Source organism: Terrapene carolina, unplaced genomic scaffold (assembly GCF_002925995.2).
Source record: "Terrapene carolina triunguis isolate 2854851 unplaced genomic scaffold, T_m_triunguis-2.0 Scaffold93, whole genome shotgun sequence".
In the NCBI taxonomy this organism is placed as follows: domain Eukaryota; kingdom Metazoa; phylum Chordata; order Testudines; family Emydidae; genus Terrapene; species Terrapene triunguis.
The window spans coordinates 11,308,826-11,335,140 of record NW_020664444.1 but is presented as its reverse complement, the minus strand read 5'-3'; the positions used below and the strand labels follow the sequence as shown (position 1 = coordinate 11,335,140).

The 26,315-nt window shown below is 40.8% G+C and overlaps 1 protein-coding gene and 1 pseudogene across 3 annotated transcripts in view; one reads left to right on the top strand and one right to left on the bottom strand.

Annotated features, from left to right (window-relative positions):
* Positions 1–26,315, bottom strand: part of MAD1L1 (mitotic arrest deficient 1 like 1) — a 529,982-nt gene that overhangs the window by 376,065 nt on the left and 127,602 nt on the right. The gene's annotated exons all lie outside the window — the stretch shown is intronic.
* LOC112117164 lies at positions 950–1,469 on the top strand (annotated as a pseudogene).

Genomic DNA, 26,315 nt, shown 5'->3' with positions numbered 1-26,315 from the left:
TGCTGCCTCCATTGTACCTGATTAATAAAGCCCATTCTCCCTGTTTATTTCCTTATTGATTTTGCTGTCCCCTGCGTAAGCAAGAGAAGTCAATGCAGTGAGGGGTAGCACTTGCTTGGAGACCTCACCATACAAATGTCTCCTGAAACCTCATTTTTCCTCACTCTGCATAATAGGGCTCTGGGGTTGAAGGCACTTCTAGCTATTGGCATTGTCATAAAATGTTCCTTGTGTCCTACTTCACTGCAGCTGACAAACCCTCCACTCGCTGTCAGTGCGCTAATGAAAAAAGAAAACTTCTAAATAGCTTCTGATATTGCAAAGTGAAAAGGAGAAAGTGAGCTATTTGAGCAATGTTTCCATTTGATTCCCCACACCCCTAAAGAACCAAGAAGAAACAGGGAATGCTCCTGTACAATCACTGTATCACCCAAGCGGCTCAGTTATTAATCTCTACCTCCTCCGTATTCCCTGTCTTGGGGGCCTGGAAAGCTGACACTTGACTTGAAAAATGCCAGCCCTAAGTAGTTTATTTCCTTTTGAACTTTAAGAACTGACTGAGACAGGAGTGACCTTTAAAAAGGCAGGGTTAGTTCCTGTAGGAATTGATAAAAAAGTGTTCTCGGCTTACACAGTAGGGAGAGCTAATAAGCAAACCTCCTATACAAACACCCACTTCTCACCACAGGCAAGCAGAACATAATACTCCACCAATGTTCCATCAGTTATGGGACACTAGACTGGAGACCTGGTGACCCAATTTGCAAGGCTTGAGAAAAGAAGATGAATTGTGCAATGATAATCCTATAATCCAATTTAGAATGAGTAAACTCTAGACAGCAGTCATAACCTCAGAGAAGACTGACAATCACAAGTGGTAGATTAGGCCACAAGACATCAGAACCTAGAATCTGGAACCAAACCACTACAACTAGAAAACGGGCTTACCGTTACCGCCACGATGTTGATGCCCAAGAAGAACCGGATTGCCATCTACGAACTCCTTTTTAAGGAGGAAGTGATGGTGGCCAAGAAAGATGTTCACATGCCTAAACACCCAGAGTTGGCAGAATGTGCCCAACCTCCATGTCATGAAAGCCATGCAGTCACTGAAATCACGTGGCTACGTGAAGGAGCAGTTTGCTTGGAGGCACTTCTACTGGTATCTGACCAATGAGGGTATCCAGTATTTGCGTGATTATCTTCATCTTCCCCCTGAAATTGTGCCTGCCACCCTGTGCCGTAGCCGCCCTGAGACTGGCAGACCGCGGCCCAAAGGTTTGGAAGGTGAACGCTCTGCTCGTCTTACTCGGGGAGAGGCTGACAGAGATACGTACAGACGCAGTACTGCTCCACTTGGTGCTGACAAAAAGGCTGAGGCTGGTGCAGGAGCGGCCACTGAATTCCAATTTAGAGGTGGATTCAGTCGTGGACGTGGTCAGCCTCCTCAGTAGAATTCTCTGGTCATGTTTTTGTGTATAATAAAATAGGTGAAAATCTCAAAAAAAACAACTAGAAAACAAAATAAGACCAGTGTGATTGTTACTTGTAGTGTAGGGCAGGGCACCAGGAGTTAGGACTCTGATTCTATTTTTGAATAGTTAACTGACTTAATGTGACCTCGGCCAAGTCACAATCTCTGTGACTCTGTTTGCCTATATGTAAAAAGAGAGTGATCGTATTTTATATGGTGCAAACATTCTGTAAAGCTCATTCATGTTCTTTGAAGAAAGACACTATGGAAGTGCGAGACAAATAATAGATAATGCTTTTTGCCACACTAATAGCCAGAACACTCCCCTCTTCAAGCCCACCATATAGTTAACCCCATCAGATGCTCAACTAAAGGCAATTCAGGAGTTTTGTTGCAACAAGAAGACAGGCTAAGAGTTCTGACAAAAGGAAATTCATGAGGAGCATATCTGGAGCTCAAATGGATATGGGAATACACCTCTACACCGATATAACGCGACCAGATATAACACAAATTCTGATATAACGCGGTAAAGCAGCGCTCCGGGGGGGCGGGGCTGCGCACTCCGGCGGATCAAAGCAAGTTCGATATAACGCGGTTTCACCTATAATGCGGTAAGATTTTTTGGCTCCCAAGGACAGCGTTATATCGAGGTAGACGTGTATATTGAAGAATTGCAAATAAGCTTGTTTTTCTGGCATGTTAATAGTACTTACAGCCTATATATAGCATTTTGAATTTATAAAACGCTATACAGACATTAACTACGTACTCCTCACCACATTTCTGTAAGGCAGGTAGGCATCACCACCCTGTCAGTGTGGAATGTAGGCACAGAAGGATAAGGGAGTTGCCCAGGGTCACACAGCAAGTCATTGCAGAGCTGGGATTTAAATTCAGGAGTTTTTGGTTACTGATGATGTCAAATGTTCTAGATGATGATGCCTTCTAGAATTTAAGGATCTAGTAATCTCAGAAAACTCCAATGGACAGTATGAATTATTACTGTGCCATCAGTAGTAGCAGAAAAGAAATGCTTCCAAATTAGGATGAACCTACTGAAGGAGACATGACTTTTCCAAGGAGTTCCCAAGGCTGCTCTGGCCAACATGTGCTATTTCTTTTCTAAATATAAAGTTTATTTTAGACTCTCCAAGCAAACAGACAGACAGCCGTATAACATAGGTTGAAGTTACTGATAATAAAACCAACCTATCAGCATTTGTATAGTTTAGTCCGAAGCCTTGAGAAAAATTAGGAGAGGAGAAAGGGAAGTGGTAATTTGTTCTGGAGATGGGATCAGAGTCATAAAGGAAAACTGTAGTTTTCAGTCAGGTATATTATTTCAGAGGGAGAGATTTTCAAAGGTCGAACCTAACCCACATTGCAAGTCAATGGGAGTTTGGCATCAAACTGCTATTTGTGCTTTTGAAAAAGTCTTTCCCCAAGTATCAGAGCTGCACTAAGAGTATACATATAATACTTTTCAATCCACCATTTTTAGAAATAGCTGTCATTGTTTTATCATGTGTGGTACTGCCATTTTCTGACTGATACTTCAGACTGGGCTTTCTGCTGAACAGGTGATTGCTGTGGGTCACAGAAAAAGGTGCTCACCACTGGAATGCATGAGAAAAGCTTACACTTTCCAAGCTGTTGTACAATCAATTATTTTAAATGGTTGATTTAACAGTGTTTAGCCACCAACTTTTGTTGTGAGTCACAAAATTACAAGTCTGAAAAACATAAGCCCGATGCATAGTGAGTTTAGTTAACCTCTGTATGGTGGTTTGAAAATGTAAAGCACTAGTTTTCATACTGTAATTGTATAAGTATTATAAACTACATTTCCCTGGTCTTAACCCACATATGACTAAACATTAGAGGGCAACAGGAAACTGCCATCTTATTATATGATGTGTTTCAAGATTTCTTCTTTCTAATTGGAGATGGAAATTAAGGTGATTAATAACAGTGCAGTTTTCCTTTAGAAAGCTCTCTCCATATCAATTCTCTCAAGCAAGAAAAAAATCGGGGGGGGGGGGCGGAGGGGATTCTATTTTACTTTATTCACAAGAATCTGGACTCACTGGAGAGAGAAAGGCAGAAAAAGTGCAGTGGGTGGGTGATTTGGGTAAAATGATAGTGTTTCTAAAAAAACAAAGTCTGCTGGGTTAAATAATTCTTACATGCAATTTCCTGAGTGCCGTTTTCAAAGAAGGAAACACTTCCTTCTACCCTTGTTGCTCTTCTTAAATGAGACAAGTTGGTTGTTGTTGGGTGTGTGTGTGTGTGTGGGGGGGGGGGGGTGTTCCTTCAAGAGGAAGGTGCAGGAGGAAAGTGGGAAGAAGTATTCAGCAACTCGGCATCCTGCACTTCACATCCTCTCCAGTCACTTTGCAGAATGGCAGGAGGATTTGCAACTGCAATAGGTTAGAGTTACTGCAGATACTTCAGAAGGGTCTTAGGGACTCAAAACAGGGAGTTGGTATTCTCCTGGCCTTTTACATAATGACTGAGACAGAAAACAAGTTCTGCAAAGAAGAAACAGCTCCAAGAGCTCCAGCTTAGGCACAATGAGCAATCACGCTCTGTCTCTTTCATTACTGACAGCCTACCGACAGGATTCAACAGTACTTTGACTGGAGGGACTAGGGAATGCACCGATTTCCATCACTGGTGCATTTATACAGTTACTGCCACAGTTGCAAATTGTGATATCACTATCACTGGAGCTCAAACAACAAATCACCAAAGAAATCAGGGAGGCGAAGCAGGCTAGTTAAAAAGGAGAAAGCTTCTATCTATACAATTTCTTTGTTGAAAATACCTTTAAAGTATTGCCATCTGTCTGTGAGATTATCACTCTCAAAATCTGGATTCATACATTACAGACAGATATCTGCTACAGCAAATGTGCCAGATTGCATGTCTCTACTCCAAACCTTAAAATATGTGTTAGAACAAATGGATGAATTAACAGTTTCATGAAACTGATGTAAGAATTAATAGTTTCATGAAACCATGAAAATATCCATTTTTTTAAATAATTAAAATTCTTCTGAGTCTTGCACAAATACATTAAACCAGCCATCTTATCAAATTCATCAACCCAGTGAAAAAAGAATTAGCCATTGTGTGAAAACAATGAAGGCAATTCCAAGCTGAACTATGGTTGGTTTCTAGCAAATATATATATATAATGATTTCAGGAGACAATTACAAACTATGGGAAAAGACATCACCCCACTAATCTCTCACTGGAACACAGGTGAGGTTGTTCACAGACTGAATTTTGGTTATGGGTAAACTTCATCTAAAAGGTACTAGGTGTAAATGATGCTCCAAACAGAGAGCTCTGCAGCTGGGAAACTCTACATGAGCTCTGTGATGAAAGCAGTCAAGGATTTGTGAAATGCTCCTATAAGTGTTCTGCATAAAAATGCTCCAGTGTTAAGGGTAACTCGCAATGCAACTCTGAATGCCATCACTATTGGTCAAATTAAAAACACAAGTGAGCTGACATACTGAAGTTATGCATATAGCTTTTCATAGCTCTGAAATCAGTTTTGTAAAAGCTACTGGCATTACCAGTTTGTCAACTCATACAACCAGTCAAAGTTCTTTCCCGTGGTAGGTTACTGCCATGGTTATCTATCAGGCAAATCACAATCACAAAAGTTATATACTTTTCACATGTTCAATGTATTCTACAAATAGATGTTTTAGTGTAATGCAAATCTGCTTGACATAATGGTCAGATAAGTCAATCAACTTCACAGGAATGTAGTCAGTTTAATGAAATTGTTAAATATCTTCAATAAACAAAAGTTCCACACAGAATTATTTTAACCAGTTTAATAAAATAGCCCTAGTTCTACCAAATTCATAAATCTGATTAGAAGCTAATGATTTCATGGCTCCAATAAACAAAATTACTGATTGTATGTTTTTTTAAAAGTGAGAGAATCATTTTAAAGAGATGCTATAAACTTTAAAATTATATGTTATAAGCTTTACATATGTTGTTTATAAAACTTTGGATTATGTTACGTAAATTTAAAAAACCCAATCTACTTGTCTTTATTGGTGCTATATCTTTCACTTCCCTCAGCAATGAAAATCAATTAAATCAGCTTCACTTTTGTTTATCATCTTTCACTTTCATCAATGCTCCAATATCTGTGTTTTTAATATGGATGGAAAATTGTTTAAAAACAACTGCTTTCATTTTTTACAAAATATGTGGAAACATTTCTATTAGCTGTAGGTTATTGCAGAGCTTATTTTTGCAAAGAATTTTATTTAGAGTCAAATTTAAAATGAACACTTTTCCTTTAATGTTTTCTGAACAGAACTGAAATTTTGTGAATCCAGTTCTTTTAAGGGGTTTCTAAAACAGTTAATTTCATCCATTGGGGTGATGTATATGTTATAAAAAAAAAAAACACTACCTTGAAATAAGAGAATGCAGATTTCCATATGGATAATAATCCTTAACATTTACATAGCACCAAATGCCGTACAATTAAAAAACTTCTGCTCACCTGAGGCAAGTCATTGTATTTATTTTTTTAAAAAGACAAGTAATGTGTCGTTAGCTTTTTCATTATCTTCAACAGGGTAAGGATATACAAGTAAATTTTGTGCCGGGTAAATTTTCATGGCATATTGCAAGGTTGAACTAATTTGGGCAACCTGAAGCTGAATATTGTCTCTAGAATACAAGAAATACTCACACCCAAGTTAACCATGTGATACAAATTAAAGACAGATAAATAGCCCTCAGCATTCTACTGCAGTTGACACATCAAAAGCAATTAAAATAAAACTTTGTAATGGTATCCAGTACTTTTAACATGTAGCATCTCCATGCACACAAAGAAAGAAAAAAAAGCTAGAGAAACAATAATACCCCATGGACCACTCTATATTACAAACCTATTGCCAGCTTCCTTGTAGGTGTAGGAAAAACCTTCACTGAGTCACCAGTCATCTAACAATTTCACCTTGTCATCTCCCATCTTACACCCCAAACCGCTACTGCTTGGCCCCTAGTAGTCAACAGTTCTTTTATCCAAAAAGACCTGTCAGTGCCAAATATAAGATCCAATATCTTCACCCAGGGCAGACACACTCAATGACATTTTCTTTCCCCCTTCCACAAATTGAAGACGGAAAGTGTAACTAAATCAGTGTCTTCAGCATCTTTGTTTAAAATAGGATGCTCTCATTTAGTCTACAACTTCTTATGCACATTTAAGAACTGTTATAGGCTAGTCCAAAATGTCCTCAGGTTCTACTTGGTTTAAAAATGTTTTTTTAATCCACCACTCAATCAAGAGAAGTGCCAACAATTTGGTTTGAAACAGCAAATACAATTATAAGCTCCCCAGGAGGTCCTACAATAATCAGTTAAATAGCAAATACTACACTCAGCACTGTGCACATTCCTCCTGCCCTTGTAGATGCCACTGCAGAAGCAAGTAATGACAGTAGCCATGTTGGCTTTCACTCCATTAGAAGCATCAAGAAAGGTAGGGGTGTGTGTGAGACACACAGATATTCGTCATGTAGAAATTGAACAAATTAGTCTGCGAAATATTTCATTTTCAAGCTTCTGTAAGAGCACTGCAAGCAATAGTGTTAAATATAGTCAAACCTATTTTTATAAAACTAGTTAACAATGTATTTTAATTGGTATCTTAATCATTCAGCCAGTAAACAGCAGCCTGAAGAGAGAAAAGCAAACTAATCCATACAGCAGCATGACCAATCTGCACTTGCTTTCATGAGACTCCCTGCTGAATCTTGCAAACAGAGATCAGTTTCACATTATTTAATTGCTGTTATTCTCACCTGTTTCATAAGTGAATGGTGGTACAGAAACAGGGAAGCCAAGGCCTGCAAAGCTGGTGGGGTACTGTGCTCAAAAAGTAACACCTGAATTGACTGAAAGGTAAGGGAGTGCGAGTCTATGGGGGAGACTAGGGCCCTACATTTTCAGTGAATGACAATAGCCAATTTTGGATGCCTTAGTTTTTGAGAGCTCAAGTTATACTGGCCCCAGTTTTTCAAAAGTCCTGAGCACCCATAAATCCAGTTGAAATCAATAGGAGTCGTGAGTGCTCGGCACTTCCAGAATTCAGGCCCTGGGTTTGACACCCAGAAACCAAGGAACAAAGACCTAGTGGTTACTTTTGAAAATGTGGCAGTAGTTTTAAATATTAAGGGAGCAAAACAAGGGCTAAGAGCAAATAATAACTTCAGTTGCCTCGGGTTTTTGCACAACTGAATTTAAGATTTAAAATATGTACTACCTTGGTTTCACCTGTTAGTACAGTAATCTGTGGCCATGTTACCTAAACCCCAGTTTACATTTAGAGAACAGCTCCGATTGCTAAACTTCTAGTCTAATCTTAAAAGTACACAGATGTTATGTTTAAATTCCTCCTCTTACTCTTTTTTTGCTTTGTACACAGACAGGGTGCTTGGTTGGTGTGCCTTCACCCAAGGCATTTCAGATCAGGATTCAGACTAAGATGGTACTTGGGGATACACCATAACAGAATTTCTCCCTTGGCCCTATCCATTTCTCCAGGATTTTAAAGGATGTTTAGTTTATAGTCCATATGGTTGGGAAGGTAACATGACAGATATATAATCAGTACAGCCTTAAAGTCTGCACACATAGCTCAAAGACAAATGTGAAATTCCCCATTAATCTAGTGTGTTATCTGTGAAGAATAGTAATGATAATCAATTATACTGAAATGTAAATTTCAGAGCTGATAATTTTAGTGGAAACATCCAGCTTCTCTGATTGTGGTTGGGGCCTGGCATGGAGAGTGGAACTGAGATTTCATTGGCACAATCACTCCCTCTCACCCATACAATCTGACCTTTTCACAGGATATCTGAACTCACACCAAGTGAAATAAACCAAACACACTCCAACTGGCAGACCTAGAACACGCCAGACCTTTTGAATCAGTCTCCAAACTTGTCCATTTGCTAGAGAAATTGTCCATTTCAAGAGAAATAATCTCAGACCCCAGGGTGAAAATAATCTCAGACGCCAGGGTGAAACAGATCACCAGAAACCAGGGAATAGTGATGACTAAATTCTAGTGTAGGATTACAGGGAAGATCACATATAACATGTTTTTCCTCAGCTATGCATTTTTCCATAACTGTTGCACCTTAAAATATGACTTTGCATGTGATTGGGTGAGTTGTCTGGTGTCACTACAACCATGTGGTCAACTAACAATTCTTCTTTAGATGGTGTAATTTCTGGCTTGATAAGCCAGATGTCTTTACAATATCTGTGAAGGTACAGTGAGTCTAATAGGCTACCTTTCGATTGCTTTCTCTCGCAAATGGACAAGTGTAGAGACTGATTCAAAAGATCTGGCGTATCTCTCTCAATAGCACTGTGTGTCAAAGTTCTATAAGTAATGACTGAGTGCTTTACCAGACCAGGCGAGAATGATGCCAATTTAGTCCATTTCATTTTCCCCACACAGTAAAGAAGCAACTTTCTGCAATGCCAGATAAAATAGACATGCTGAAAAGAAGCCACCTAAATGTGTATTTCCCACAAAAGGAACCAAATTAACTAGAAGAAAGTCACTGAAGTGATCAAGATGAAAGTACAATTTGTGGTATCAATGGTCCCTCTGAAGGGTTTATAAATGCCAGGACTGTGGGATGGGAGTAGAGGAGAAAGAAATTTGCCCTCTCCTATCTTGGCCAGTTAAATGGCAAACATCTTTAAACTTGGTGCCTTTTGCTTCTTTACATCACTGACTTTTTTCCCTACCTTGGCTTTTTATGTTGAATATTTTAAAACTGAAGTAAAAAAAAAATGTATATTTTCACAGAATCAGAGAATCGTAGGATTGGAAGGGACCTCAAGAGGTCATCTTCTAGTCCAGTCCCCTGCACTCATGGCAGGACTAAGTATTATCTCTAGACCATCCCTGACAGGTGTTTGTCTAAGCTGCTCTCAAAAATCTCCAATGATTGAGGTTCCACAGCCTCCCTAGGCAATTTATTCCAGTGCTCAACTACCCTGCCAGTTAGGAAGTTTTTCCTAATGTCCAACCTAAACTGTTTTTGCTGCAATTTAGGTAGGCCCTTTGCTTCTTGTCCTATCCTCAGAAATTAAGAACAATTTTACTCCCTCCTCCTTGTAACAACCTTTTATGTATTTGAAAATTGTTATCATGTCCCCTCTCAGTCTTCTCTTCTCCAGACTAAACAAACCCAGTTTTTTCAATCTTCCCGCATAGGTCATGTTTTCTAGACCTTAATCATTTTTGTTGCTCTTTCTCCAATTTGTCCACATCCTTCCTGTGGGGAAATAGAACAGGGGGGCCTTCTCTTTGATAGCCAGAGCTTTGAATCTGTGGGCCCCAAAATAAACCCTCCAACAGAGATCTGTTATGCTGATGGCCTTTACACAGAGTAGGGCAGGCCTAAAGCCTAAACAAGACTGAACAACACGATTCTCTGACAAACTCGGTCAAGGGTAATGACCAGAGGAGGGAGGGAGGAAGGAGGGAGGAAAGAAACACAGAATAATGCTAAAAGCTGCAGCAAGAAACTGCTTTAGCAATATAATAACCGCAAGTTTATAAAATCGCTCGAAAAATAGAATATCCGCTTACATTAAGAAATTGTTTTTGCAAAGAGTTAATCATCCTTGCTGCTACAGCTATTTGCAACATTTTCCAATTCCAGCTATCTGCAAAAATAGCCAATCACAGATCCTCTTTAGGCGTCCCATGGAACCCCCCCTAATCTTTAACCAAAAGACCCCGGAAAATAACGTGTCTTGAGAAATGTACCCAAACTGGTGCCAAGTACCACCCCTGGGGAAAACCACCAAGCGCCCCTCTACCCAAATAAACACCCACTTCTCGGAAAATTAATGAGGAAGGTACCCGGGGGACGGGGGGACGGGACTGACCCCGACCCTACTTTCTTAACTCGCGGTTTGGGGGAGGGACTAACCCCAACCCTAATTTCTTAACTCATTACTATTGTTTGTACTTTGCTTGCGGTTTGACGAAATAAAGCAGCCTGCGAGCTGCTGCTCGGGGTGTCAGTCTTCGGACTGCACCCCAGTGCACTGGTATGTATGTCAATAAACTGGCCTCAGGCTTGAGTCTTTGAACTAAAATCACTGCGTAGGGGTCTTTGACCACAACATTCCTGAAACGCAGAGCCCAGAACTGGACACAATATTCCAGCTGAGGCCTAATCAGCATGGAGTAGAGCAGAAGAATTATTTGTTTACAGCACTCCTCCTAATTTTGTTAGATTCTTGCAATGCAGTGGTTAATCAGAGAGATCTGGACCAAAAGCGGACATTAGCACTTTAAAAACCAGTCCAGCCATTCACACTTTCCAAATAAACACAAGATCCGGTATGAAACAAAACAGTAAAATCTACAAATGTAAGTGGACTCCTCATTTTTCCTGGTAACAGAGAGGGCAAGCAGCCTAACCCGCCCTAAAGTCAGATGAGAAACCCATTCTGTGCTGAGGGGATTAATTTAGCTTTTTGTGTTTCTCTACTTTCATCTCATTTTTCAATGCAAATCTCCTCATGCAGGGTGTTAAACACCCTTTTTCTTTTGTCTGTGTGAAACAGCACACTATTTCCCCCATGCAACCACTATACACTGCATGAGCATTAAAACCCAAAGAGCAGTCATTTAAACGCCCAGTCAGCCAGCAGTCATCTAACAAAACTCAACTGTAAAGCTCTTACTCCAAATTCCAGACCACTGCAACTCTGAAGTCACCTGTACTGAACAGCACAGTAGTACAAAGACCAGGAGATTTTACCCTCTGCTAGGACATATAGAAATGAGGTCAACGTTTCCATTAGAATTGCCCTAGATTGGGGAAAACTGGCAAGTGAGTGGTATAAAAAGAACAAAACAATACGTACTGCATAGCCTAACTTAGATTCCCCCTCCAGAGGTTTCATTTTAGGTACAACAGCTGCTGGTAATATCCATTCATATCTTGAAAGGATCTTTCATGCTGCATTTTCAAATAGTGTATATATGATACACAGCAGGTATTTATAAAAAAAAAAGAAGTTGGATGAATTCAACACGTATACCTAACCAATTAACTTATACAGTGTTGTCGTTCTTGTTGCCACATCTCAACTAAGATGAATCTTAACCCTGAGTACCAAAAAACTTCAGACTAATCTGCCAGCAACAACGAATAAAATCACTCTTCACCCCTAGGGTCCCAAGCCCTTAACACACTTACACATATCTGGTGTTAGAAATAACACTCCCGACATGCAATCTTCATACAATCTATTCTCACTCATGACCCAGGCCTTATACAAAGAAAGCCAGTGCCTCAGTTTCCCCATCTGTAAAATTGGGCTATGATACTAACCTACCTTGTTAAAGCACTTTGAGATCTATGGATGAAGAGTGTTATGCAAGAGTCAGATACTATTATACTTTCCTTTCCCCACCTAGCTACATTTCTGTGGGAAGAAAACAGCTTCCTCGGCTGTCACTGTCTCTACCTATATGGAGGAAACAAATAGAGCATGAGCTCTCAATATGGGAGTTGCAAAGAGGCTTAAGGGATGTGTGACCACTTCCTTTCGGAAATGGCAAAATGGATGGGCGACCCACAGCATGGAAGAAGTTGAAAGCCACTGATGTAGAGGCTACTAGCACTATAAGCAATGTAATTACAAAGTGTACTCCTAACTGTATACAGTACATACACTTGTCTATACATATGAAACAATGTGCCTCTACAATCAAAGTTGTGCCATTATATGAGTTCTCAGTATGGTAGCAAAATTAATGTGGTCCACCTATTAGGTTTTGGAGTTACAAAAATGTAATTTTTGCATATTTAAAATGCTCATATTTCCCCCTATGGCTAAAAATGACTAATTCTAAAAGCAAAAACCTTCTCTAAAGTGGTGACAGTTCCTTTGGACAACTGATACCATTGCGAACTTATCACATTTTAGAAGGATTTTCTCTCACACCTTGGCTGCAACTGAAGTTAATGATTTAACAGGTTTTCAAAAGCATGCATGCAAGCCCTCAGCGAAACGTTACCTGTAGTATGAATCAAAATAGGCTACCAATATCTGATGTGACTGGGATTTATTTAGACTGAAGCCAGACTTAGGACTCTAATGGCAATTACTTTTGCTTCTGCAATAATACTTTACTTCAAAAAGTAGGAATGAACCTCTCGTTGTTGACAGTCACCTCCATCTGTAACTGATGGGGCAATAGCTACTGCATTTTGTGTTTTCCCACTCACGTGCTTTCTTGTTTTGCATTTGTATCAGTCATTAAAAGTTAACTGCAGAAATGACACGGGCAAGAGGAAGGATGGCCCAGTGGTTAAAGCACTAGCCTAGGATTTAGGAGACCTGTGTTCAAGACCTTGCTCTACCACAATCTTCCTGTATGACCTTGGGCAAGTCACTTAAGACTCTCTGTGCTTCAGGTCTCCTTTCTGTACAATGGGGATAACAGGACTTCTCTACCTAGAAGGAAGGCATGAGGATAAATGCATTATGAAAATTATGAGGAGCTCAGATATTATGGTAATGGAAACCCTATCAGTACCTAAAACAGATATATAGGATACAACAGAAAAGCCATACTGTTGTTGTAATCACATTTAGGGCAGGAATAATAATACCTCCCTGTGAAAGGCAAAAATCTCATAAAGCACCGAAGTCATTACAAAGTAAGTGTCAAAAGTAAGATAGGGCAAAGTCTTCACTCAGTATCTGTAGGGACAATGCAGAAATACAATAAATAAAAGAGATATAGGCCTGGGATCTGGACAGCCAGCTAGGGGGGAAAATCACCTTAATTTCAGATAACGGAAGAGAAATGAGAGCAGACAAATCTGGTTAGTGCTGTTCCAAGGTTATGGATGGGAAACTGGGTATCCCCTGTTGTCTCAGTGGAAGCCAAGCTAGAGAGAATACACAGTAATTATGATTTATGGAAGGGAAGGAAAGAGGCGGAGATGGTGGCGTCAGGTGGCGCGGATAGCACAGTGATTTCTTCATGACGAAAAGTATTTTGCTGCTTCTGTCCAGCCTAATGGTGTGCATAGCACACTTGAGGTTGAATTACTGAAGACAGAGGAAGCCTAAACACTCTTCTTGCAGACTCCCGTAGGACTTTGAGTGAAGGAGGGGTTTGGAGATTTGGATGAGGTAGAAGGAACCAGAGAAGCATCAGCTTGCTCAAAACTTTCACTATATTGCCCTTCAGCAAAGTTGAAAGGTTAAGTGGTGTTTAAAGCGTATTTTGTCAGAAGCTGAAACAGAGGGTCCCATTTGGGATCCTAAGCATAAATTTGGGACATCCAGCTCTGATGCTGATACTTCAGGCTGCCCTGGGGGAGAAAGGAGGATAATCAACTTCTCTTTTCCTTACAGACTTTCTACAAAGTTCTGTCCAAAAACAGCCAAGAATTGACCAAATGAGCCCAAATATGAGATTCAGTCATGTCACTGAAAATTAACCAGTTTAAAGAAACGTAGCTCACTAAGTGAGGACAGAGGAAATCTGAACAAATGCAATGCATTTCAAAGGGAGAGACTCATAACAGTCTTCTCTGTGGGCAGCAACACAAGCACACTGTCTGATAAAGCAGATTCAGCAGCTAAAGAAAATGGAATTCACATTCACATTTAGTTAGTGGAAACCTACTAGATACCCAGGGGTGATAAGTATTAAACAGTGTGAAATTTTATTGCATTTTTCAGCTCCCCTCCTGGGATTTTTATGGCAATAACCATTTTTTTGCATATAAACAGTATGAGCTCCAAAAGGTTCATTTTAATTGAAGACGTTTCATGAAAGTTTAACATGCACAAGGGCTGTAAGTGCTGGGGTTCTTTTGTGAAGGACGACAGATCATTTAAATGGTTTGTGAATTAAACACGCAGTCAGGCTGTAAGTGGCTGGATGATTTGGCGGATAACACACTGTGGCTGTGTCTACATTTATGGCAGAGCGTACACTACAGGCACTATATGTGTAGCTACACACCACAGTGAAAGGCAGGCTGTGTTACACTTGTTACTGCGGTGTGTAGCTACGCACCACAGTTAAAGGCTCCGGAAGCAGGGAGGCAGTAAGGAAAGGCTCTGGCTGGGGGGAAGTAGGGGAAAAGGCTCCGGCAGCGGGGAGCTGCACTGCTAAAAACAGCATGGAGGCACTGCTTGGGTGTAAAAAGAGTCCATGTAGCCAGTCACAAGGAGCACTCTACTCTAAACACTTAAGCGGTGTCTCACCGTTTACACAGTTATTTATAACCGTGCTAGCTGACAGTGCAGTATCTGTCCTCTCTACATGCAGCCAGAAGTGTAGCTATATCTCAAAGTATGAAGGTTTCAATCCCAACTAGTTCTAAAGTAAAATGAATTTTCCCTGTCAATATTTAGGAATTCATTTGAAAACTGGACACTTGCTTAATACTCTCCTACATAGAAGGTGGACCCCTGATTACTGGATTGGATCATTAAACAGTTATATATTGTCAACACTTTGCATGGAGCTTTACAGACTTTTTTTTTTTAAGAAACCGTTCCTGCCCAGAAGAGCTTATAAACTATATTAGACAAACATACGACATGAAGATACCACAAAATATTACCTCCCGAGTGAAGAGAGCACAAATGATCAAAAAGTGAGTAATGAGGAAGGAAGGCAGGCAATAAGGATGAGTATCTCCAGCAGAAGGGAATATATAGATTTGCTTAGCAGCAGAATGCTCTAACTGCATCTTTCTACTATACATCCCAGTGTGGCATAAACAAACTTTTCCGCAGGACCCGCTCTGCCTAGCTGCACAGGGGAATGAGAAGCAGATAACCAGCATAGGGTGCAGTTTGTATTTCAACCCCTCTTCTACCCTGATTAAAAAAAGCAGAGCACTATCTCACACCTCCCTACAGTATCGAAGCACTAGTACTTACCGGAGCTTCCCTCTCCTGCATCAGGCACGCCAGAGCGGGAGTGCTGGGACTGGCTAGACCCCTCTGGAGTTAAAATGAGATTCTGGCTCACCATGCCATCATATGTCCCTGTCGTCTGTCCCACCACGTCCTACTCAGGGTTCACTCACCTGGCCACTGTCTCCAGCCCCCCTGAAGTATTCCTGGGGCTCTTGGCGGTGGACGTGGGGTCGCCACCAAGGATGGCTTGCAGCTCCTTGTAGAACCAGCATGTCTTTGGTGACACACCAGAATGACTATTGGCCTCCCTTGACTTCTCGGACACCTGCCTCAGTTCCTTGATCTTTGCATGGCACTGATGCATGTCCCTATCATACCCCTTCCCCACACCAAGAGCAATCTGCCGTTAGATATCAAAGCTCCCGCAGCTGGAGCAGCACTGTGACTGCACAGCCTCCTCTCCCCACAGACCCAGCAGATCCACCACTTCTGGTGTACTCCAGGCAGGAGCGTGTTTGCTCCGCGGAGCCGTCATGGTCAGCTACGCAGATGCTATGTGAGCACTCCATGCCAAGCAAGCAGGAAGAAGAATTTCAAAAATGCAAAAAGGGGAGGGGCGCATGACTGCAGGGCAGCAGAGTCCAAACTGGTGACCAGAGTGGCCACTGTGGGACACCTCCTCGAGGCCACTTAGGGCAACATAAGCAATGCAGGGTCTACACTGACACTGCGGCACTCTAACTACGTCGTCCTAAGTGTTACGCCTCTCGTCAAAGTGGTTTTATTATGTTGGCGTAGCATGAGAGTTGAATCGGCGGGAGGAGCATTGCAGTGTGTACACCTCCGCAGTTAGGTCAACATAAGCTGCCTTATGTCAACTTCACTTTGTAGTGTAGACAAGCCCTTAGTTATGCATGCATGCAGCTTAATGGGCATTTTATTTGTGAAGGATTCCTCCCCGCCCCCTTGCCCAGTTAAAATATATTTTTAGCTTTTTTAATTTATATTAGTGAGCTATTGGGGTAGAAGCAGGGAAGAAGATATTAAGGAAGAAGTTGGTGAAGGGAGAGAAGAATTGGAGGGGGAGAAGCAGCTAGTAGAGAGGGCTTGAGCAGGTAAAGGATTGCACTGATAGGAGAAGTGTGAGGATGAAGGGGGACCAAAAGCCAGTGAGTAAAAAGTGTCCAGAGCTCAAGTCTCAGAATCAAGTGAATATGCTGCTGTTAGGAGACTATGAAGGTCCCTGTGAGTCTGGTTTCCCAGATGGGTACCACTGAGTCCAGAGGATTTGCATCGAAGGGGAGGCGAGGCAAGGTGAGAGAAGACTCGGGGAGCTGGGAAGTGCCTAAATACTTTCTGCGCCTTTATCCATAAGTGGTGCTGCCTGCTTTGGTGAATGAGCACTGAAAGTCTGCAGCTTTCCCCCTCAAATGCAAGTTTCTCCCAGCTGCCGACATGCCTCTTCATACAGAGGATGGGAGAAAAAGCTGCTGGGCTGGCAGAGTCTTTCTGGGTCCAGTATGGGTGGGGAGAAGAAAGAAAGCCCTGACTTACCCCCGGTGTCCTTAGCTGTTGGGTTATATAACAGTCTCCTTTGAGAAGTGACAGAAGCCCCAGGATTTGGATTTGTAAAACTAGGCTGGACAAGAGAGACTAGGGAATGTTCTGTAGGCAGGGGAGGCTCTATGTTTTTTGCCGCCCCAAGCACGGCAGTCAGGCGGCCTTCAGCGGCGTTTCTGCGGGTGATCTGCCGGTCCCACACCTTCGGCGTACCCGCCACCAAATTTCCGCCGAAGCCGTGGGACCGGCGGACCTCCCGCAGGCATGCCGCCGAAGGCTGCCTGACTGCCGCCCTCTCCGCCACCAGCACGCCGCCCGCCGCGGCTTGCTGCCCCAGGCACGCACTTGCTGCGCTGGTGCCTGGAGCCACCCCTGGCTGTAGGGAAACAATCCTGCACTGGGTAGAACAGACTGGATGATGCAACATTCTTTTTCATCTCTAACTTCTATGATTCAGCCTATGGCTCACTCTCTCACATACAGCCCTTAACAGAAAACTTAGGGCACTGTCAATTTGCAAGATGTGAAGAAAGCACCTTAAACAACACTTTTACCACCCCGAGGTCGAAGTCAATGAAAAGTGAATCAGTTCTCCCTGATTTAACAAAGTTTATAAAGTATCCAATCGAGGAAGTCATTCTCACTTCTATCCCTTTTACTTTCACAGCAAAAGAATCAAACACTTGGCTAAGAAAGAAACTCCACCCACAGCAAGGTCCTCCGCTGCTGCCAATAAACCCATACCTTAATGTCCTTTGCATCCTTAAATTCATGAAGAGGGAAAACATGTATTGTTCGATTTATTTTATGTAAACTTGGCATGACGGTTAGAGTTACCAGAAGCCATCATTAGTAGGTGAAACTGGAAAGGTTCTGTAATCAACACAGCCAGTATTCTCTAAATCACTCCTATAGACCACCACCCCCTCTCATATTTTATTTTGTTAACACATTTAAACTGTATCGATTTTACGCCTCCTGCCTGGAGTCAGGGAATATTCGCAGTTGTGTAAATCCGCCTCTAACTGTGGCATTAGCTGAAGCAAAAAATGAAATTTACACTTGACTGCTTTCTTCAACAATGCACGATCACCATTTAATGGGAAAGTAGGGCAGAGTGCAAATGCAAAAAGGAAAGGGCTGATTAAAAACCCACTGGTCACTGAGCTGACAATAGCTTTGCCACTGAAACAACACACGTGCTGAGCTCAGAGGACAGCAAGCCCAATGTTGTTCCATGTCCCTCTTTACCACCAATAATGACATTCCAGATCCAAGATTATAGATTAAGATGAACTAGAGGCACTGAGGAAAGCTTTTTTATCCTCAGTTAGAGAGCTCACTACCCTGATGAGCCAATCTGCCATCTGCTTGCCTCTCCTTTAAAAAAACAAAGCAAGTTCTTTGGCTGTTGAGCCATGAATCCTACTGCATGGATAATGGCAACCAAAATCATAAGGAAAAAGTGGAAGAAAGAGACCTGACCTGTGAATTCCCAAAAGTCTCTCAGTCACCTCGCTAGAAGTGTGCTGGTGTGTCTCTGGAGAGAATTAACGTAATGTAACCCAAGTACCTACAGTCTCTCTGATCATGACACTCACTGTTTGGTAAGCCTTGGTAATTCTCCTTTTCTAATATAAAGAATCAACAGCCAGCCTATCCCTTTCATGATATGAAACATTGGTTTAAGGGGGGAGGGCTCTGGTTCTCTGCCAGTAGTATTCCTGGAACGGTTTAATTCAGGCCTTGAGCAAGTGCAAACATTCCCATCATGGCTATTGATGGCTTTCCCTGGTTCACATTCAACATCTATTCCTCTCTTGCCTTCTTCTGTAGGCTGTGCAGATAGCCAACATTAGAAATATTATCTCCATCTTCAGATGTTCAAACTATTTTTGGTGGGGGGGAGTGAAGGAAATGAAGTCTTATTTGAAATTTGCAATAAACAGCAAGCATTCCACATGGCAAGTGAAGTCTGTATCCATGAACATCCTAGCACCAGCATGCTGCTGTCACAGGACGGGCATTCAACTTCTAGCACCGGTCATGGAAGGCTAGGCAGATTCATTAGCGTTCATGAGAGTCTCCTATCCCTTATGACAAAAGAGGTGAAAAAGAGTGAAGCAACGATGGATTTTTGTGGGTTCCAAAAGCTATCACTAAGAGAAGGCTGATTCCCATGTGGCTTCCAAGTGGCCGGGCAGGAGCAAAATAGCATAGAACTGTGGGATCCGTACTGTGAATACAATGAAAAGGCAAAGAGATTGAGAGGATGCCACCTCCTCCTAAAAAAAGGGTATTAGAGTTGGGCCCAAACCCTAAAACTGAACTCAGAAGCAGGAGAGGACTAGCCATCTCAGTACTATGGCCCCAACAACAGGCCACTACAGCTTCTATCCCCTCTTTTGAATGTCCTCCTGCTGCTGCAACACCAGCCACAATAAAAGGAGGTAGTATTAGGGTTTCAGATGTACCCCAAATTTATTTTGATAGTTGCTGCCATCAATGTGGGCAACACAACTATGGCACTGTATTGTTTTTACACCAATGATACTGCCACTGTAGTAGCACACCAAGCATTCCTTGAGTTCCACCATCACACTTTTATTTTAACTTCATCTTGGAAACACACACACACACACACACGTTTTAAAAAATAAATTATGTCAGACCAGAAGGAGCTCAGAAGGACTGCATCAAATGACGGATTTCTCACTACTATCACCAGAGCAGTACACCCCAGTGACTTATGGGAGGGATTTCTGGAAAGATGGTACTGGCTTGGACCTAGCATTTCAAGCATGGTAATCTCAGAACACTCCACTTAGAGCATTCCCCAGAGACTCACCTTCACTCCCTGAGCATACTTGACAAGTTGACTTTTTTGTTTTAATTTTTATCATTTATGTTACAGCTCCGTTATTAACAGATTCTCATTTACACATGTCAGAGGAAGAGAAAAATCACCTAATTAACTGCTTTTCCCATCAGTGGAGGAAAAGGGGGAGAGGAGGTGCCAATTTGTACTCCATTCCTTTCTCTTCCCCTTTTGTAAATGTATGCAATTTACAATTCCCTGTCAGATGTGAGCTGGAAGAATAATTTTCTAATTACCAGGAGTTCTCAACACCAACTTTAAATTGTTAGACTCTTTTCCTTTTAAATTAGGGAAAGCTCCAATGAAACAATGTTTCATTTTCAATGGGCTCTAACAAAAGTCTCAATTTCTGCTCAGTTTTTAACAGATATTCACCATATATTATGAATGACTAATCCAAAAGAACATGGTCAAAGAAAACAAGTAAACAGACTCATCTCGATAACTTACCAATGATCAGAATAAAATGTTCAGGAAAGGCATTTTAATTTTACTTAAATTTGGCAGCAACTTTCCCTCTTTATTTTGTCAGGTATATTTTTATATTCCTAATCTGAGGAAATGTTTAAGAAGATCCAAGTTTGGTAAAATTATTATATTATGAACATATTTTTTCCTTCCCAGGTTAAACACACAGTCTTAGAAACTCCACATTCATTTAATTTATTATAAAGCCATATGCTGTCCTTTCAGAAGTGTGTTGCCACACAGCTGAGCACTCAGATCAGCATGGACAAGTTGAATATAATTATTACTGTTCCATCCATTAACTACCATTATACCAGGGTTTCTGGTGCAAAGTTTCTGGCCAAATCATGGTCTCACCAAATGAACTGAAACTATACCACCGACTTCAGCGGGAGCAGCATTTGGCACTACGTGCTTTAGTACTATCAACACATCTGATTCTGAGAAACCTTCAAACTCACATGCCCAGGAAAATAGCATTATGGCTACGGTTAGACCAGAACTTCACTACCCTCTTCTTTTAACCATTGTGCCATTACAAAACCTAAACCAAAGACAGCAGAGATCCTGTAATGCAAAATCTAAACCAGAAGTGAAAATGCACAAATGTTTCAGGAATAGAGTCATAAATTATAGTTGAGGCGGTAAATATAACAGGCTGCTTTTGCAGTTGTCTACATGATAAACTGTTGGTAATAAACAAATGCCATTGAAGAGAGAGAGCTTCCAAACAATGCCTCAGTTAGAGCAGAAAATTCCACTACCCATTTGGGATAATAATAGGTTAAGAGTGCCATTAATTTTAATCTTAGTTCTGTTTGCTCTGTACTTCAGAAACACAGATAACATCTCAGTAACACACATCAAAGCTGAACTACTAGCTAGTTGTAATCTTGACAAAACGGGGTCCCAAAACTCGCAGACCCCTTTAATAGTGTATCTAGACCCCGATAATATCGAAGAGTGAGTAAACACCATGGGGAACTTTCACTGCAAAACACTCAAGAAAAGAATCATGGAGAAGGGAATATGTAACTAGTATCTAGAAACTTAAAGATGAAGATAGGAATTTATCTAACCAGCTGCCTGGAGCGAAACTTCTACAGTCAGATAAGTAATGATCAGCGCTTCACAGCCCAGCTTGCATGACAGGCAATATCTGTTATTAAAGTCACTGAGGTTTGATTACAAGAAACCTGTGTTGAAACAAATAAGGATCATCTCCCCATTTTAAGTGAGTGGGGACAAAGGCACCACAGATAATAGTGTCTGACTGCTCAACAGCACAGCAATTTAACCCCAGCTGTTCAGTGGCAGATTCTAGCTCTGTGTGTAAATTATATGTCTTACATTCAATAGAGACAAAACAAACCCTGGAAGATTCAACATGGAATAAAATGTTGCTCATTTTCCCAGACTTCTGTTTTAAAAAATAATGTACTGAAGCATTCCTGGAAAAGAGCAGAAAATAAGCACGGTTCCAACACAAGCTGGGCTGAATATCCAAAGTGAGAGCAGCTGAAAGCAGACAGCTGACAATGAACTCCAGACCCAACCTCTGCCAGCAGAAGTTACTCTAGTCTAGGGGCAACATAAGAGCACCAGGCTATCCTGGAGTTCATAACCACTCCAGTCTTAACCTCCCCCAGCTGTAGCAGGCTGAAATAAAAATGAGAAAAAAATGTTAAGTGTCAGGGAGAGAGCTGCAGTTACACATTTTAGAATCAGGCAGTCCTGTTAAGCCATCTCTCTTGGTAAATGAATTTATTTCTTGTTAAGTTCTTAGCCTGAAAACATAACTGTTTTATACTTACATGCCTCATTTCGACTTTCCTAATGTTTTTTATATTAAAGACATCAGTTCCAAATCCCATTTTAATTATCAGCACACAGGTGAATCTGATTTATGCTGGCTGTATCAATCATTGTTGTTCTACTCAGCAGACAGCAGGCAAGCAGCCTGTTATTTTTAAGTGATACGGATGCTAGGATGTGTCAGCTTCCCAAGCACAGCATTACCCTAAAGCACCATGGAAAATTAGAATTCCAGAAATGGGACTCCTCCCTTATCCTACTCACAGGCATAGACAGTAGCCATGAACTGGGACACTCCAATGCCTCACTTTTCAAATTAAAAAAGATTAAATTAATCCGTAAAGAGACAAGTCAAAACCAGCATCTTGTAAGTATATCGATAATCCCGCACTGAATCAGGTCCCGGGCAATGAAACAGTTGCCAGTGCAGTTTGCACAGGTGCATGATACACTGAGTTACAGAACTGGTTTTTCTTTTTCATAATGTATTCTGCTCTATTCAGGTTCTCATACCATGACCAGCACTGTGGTATCTGAATACCTTTCAGTACTGCACAAAATGCACATGGTTCTTTCCTTTTCTCTCCCTTGCCCCAGGGGGAAACAATTCATGTAGTTTTTTAAAATTTGCATTTTATTTTTTTTTCCCCAACATAATGTGTGTTGTTTTATTAGTGAAGGCAAAGTTGAAAGAATGCACCTTGCATTTGTACAATATGGTTGTGGTGGTTCTTAGATCCAGAAAGTTTGTTCTAGTCTTGGGCCAGCCCCTAAGAAAATTCTCTCTCATTTCAAATTATCTTTGTCTTGACAGTAGACATTTTCATTGTGCCCAAGGAGCTCAGTTATCACTGTGAGCAATCTTTTAGATATCTCAGGTCCAGACAGTTAAGCATCTTGAAGATAAGGCCCAAGACCTTGACTTTTATTTGATATTCAGTGATGATCCAACATAAAGAGTGGATCGCAGGTTTGATCTGCTCCCCATAGACCACATTAATGAGCAAGCATGTTGCTGCATATTGTACAAGTTATAGATTCCTGAGGGCTGGTGGTTTCATGCTCTGGTAACCTGCATTGCTCTAGCCCAGTCAAGTAGTGAAGAAGGAATGCATTACTGAGGCTAGGTCATCGTCCACCAGGAGCCAGAGGTGGATGGTAGTATGCATTACCCACAGATGCTGCAAGGTGAGAGCTTAGCCACAGCGAGGAACTCAGGAGCAGTGAAAAGGTGTGGATCAATTTTACCAATTGTGAATGTGAATCTTCAACCAGAGGAGACTGCACAGTGGCTGCAAACTCCTCAGAGTATATTCTTCTGCCAACCACCAGGACATTTACCATGTTCAGGTTCAACACCAATCAGCTGTTCACTCAGGAGCTGGTCTTGAGCAAACATGCGGCTAAGCTTGTTGACAGTCAGGTTGACTTACATTATGAAGAACAGATAGAGCAAAGGAAGTAGTAAAGTAGTAAACCCAAGGAAGATGGTGGCTTCTCTAAGAGATTTGACCCCATTATTTACCACTGAAGGGCAACATTTAGCTTAGTCTGTTTATTTGCCCCTTTAACTGACTCCCTACAAATAGGACAGGATGCAAACACTTGATGCCAGGAATTGCAATGATTCATAATAGAGCTTAACATCTCAACGTTATCACTCATTCTAGTCTCTTGTGGACCCAAATTTACTTCTGTCACAAGCAGCTGGTACTTTATATCGCTCATATCAGAAAAGCTAGATCATCTGTCCTATTTCTTACTTCACGAATCTACAAGGACACTAGATACAATATTATACTCGATGCTACCCATTACATCTAGCAATTACTTTCACTGTCAAACTGTCTCTCCACCTCTCTGTTTAGGGGAAAAGTAACAGATCATTCCCCAAAAACGTATAAAAATCTAAATTAACAATGAATATGTTTTTACTAGTACATGAACCACTCACCATAAAGGAACCACTCAACCATTGGAAAACAGATATATCAATAACAGCTATTATGAAGTTATTTTGCAGAACTTGAAAGACTGAGTATATTGACTAATGGATGCATTCCATCCTTACAGTGTACATACACATCAGAGAATACATATGCTTCTAAATATAACAAGGAGTCTTTCCTTAGAATATAGGGACCAGTGAATAATTACTTTAATTAATTTTAATGAGGTCATTAAATTAGTCTGTAATAATTTACAGTGTGTAATAATTTCAAAAACATGTAACATATGCATGCACCAATCCCTGGTTTTTAAATTACATTAGAAAGCGTTGTTGTCTATATATTTTCTCTTCTACATCTTTCTATTTAGCAAAATAACTTTTTAAAAAAAGATTAATCTTGATGCTTAGAAACCATGATTCTTATTGAAGAAATACATCCCTTTACATTTCTTCCCTTATTTGGAGTTGCATATTCGGGCCTTCACAAGCTGAGAGCTACGTAGCAAAATAACATCTGCATTGCTTGGCACTCCATGCTGTATCTTACGTGCATGCAAAAGGAAATTTTGAGCCAACATACAAGGCAAGGGATAGCTTAGTGGTTTGAGCATTGGCCTGCTAAACCCAGGGTTGTGAGGTCAATTCTTGAGGGGGCCACCTAGGGATCTGGGGCAAAAATCAGTACTTGGTCCTGCTAGTGAAGGCAGGGGGCTGGACTCAATAACCTTTCAAGGTCCCTTCCAGTTCTATGAGATAGGTATATTTCCATATATTAACCACCTAGGAAAAACTTTTCTCAGTAGTAATGAGAATATCAACAACAAAACCAACCAACTTTTACCTAGACTGAACCAATTTTACAATTTCCAGAGTAAAATCCCAACAAAATGGATCAAGATTTTTTTATTTTTTTTTAAACTGTGCCTGGAGATTTTCACATGTACGATAACATTTCTATTAAAACAGAACAAACTTGAGGGATTATATCAAACCAATTCCAGTGGGATTTGTGTCCGCTCTAATCCGCTATTCAGTCTCAATCTCATTAACATACCAGGCTTAATTGGCATTTCATCCCTGCATTGTGTCTCAAAAATGAACAAGGTGTAATTATGTTAAAAAGAGCACTTCAACGGTTTTAGTTTAATTCATGTCATTCATCCGCATCAGAATGAGCGCAGATGTTCTATTGCGGGATACAGCAAGAGATGAGCGGCTTTGAAACCACACTTTTTAGTTGAAAACTTTATTTTAAAAAAGTTATTTAAGTGAAATGTACAACACAGTATTTTCTTCCTTTGTTTCAGTTGCTATACAGCATTAGCTTTCAAAAGCGGGTTCTGCTTAATTTGATTTTTCATTTTCAAATGAACAGCTGTGTTTAAGTCTAAGATCTCTTTGTTTAAACATACAGAGCCCAGAAAGAGTTTGAACAAAACATCTTTCTGTAAACACTTGATTACCAGGAAAGGCCTGTTTTTCAAAGTAATCTAGGTTTTTTGCTCTAGGTTCTCTTTTGAAAAGAAAAACCTTGCATCACTTTTCAGATGTCAAACCACAAAATGAACAACCATTTTTACTAATTGCACGGATTTTTTGTATTCAAGGTAAATGAAGAAAAATACAAGAGGATTTTCCCCCTCCACCAGCAATGTAAGTGAACCCCTACTAATACAAATGATAGCTTATGGGCATAACATTAGCCTTCAGCAAATTCTTCCATTCTTGGGTTGTTTGTGAGCAGAGAGAGTCACTGCTAATATTAACAGTAATTGGATGAACAAAATATTCAAGTATAAAACCTATTGGGACAGATATTGCAATCTCCTCCAATATCCTGGACTAACTTATTGAATTAAGTTAAATCTTACTGAATTAAGGTTTGGTATTAAAAATGCAAATGTTTATGGGTTATTGTGGGATCGTATGTAACATGACTAATGTAAACCTTGGGAAGTGTTATGAGCTTCAAACGAATATTTGAAAAATGGGCCAAGACAACAATGAACTTTTAAAGATAAGCTGGTTTCCCTGGAGCCCTCTAGGAGGATCTGTTACATCAGGACAGATTTGGGGGGGGGGGAACGGGGGGGGGACACGACGACTGTACAAAGAAGGAGCTTACAGACTCATGAGATTCATAGATTTGGCAGGGAGCTGTGCAGCC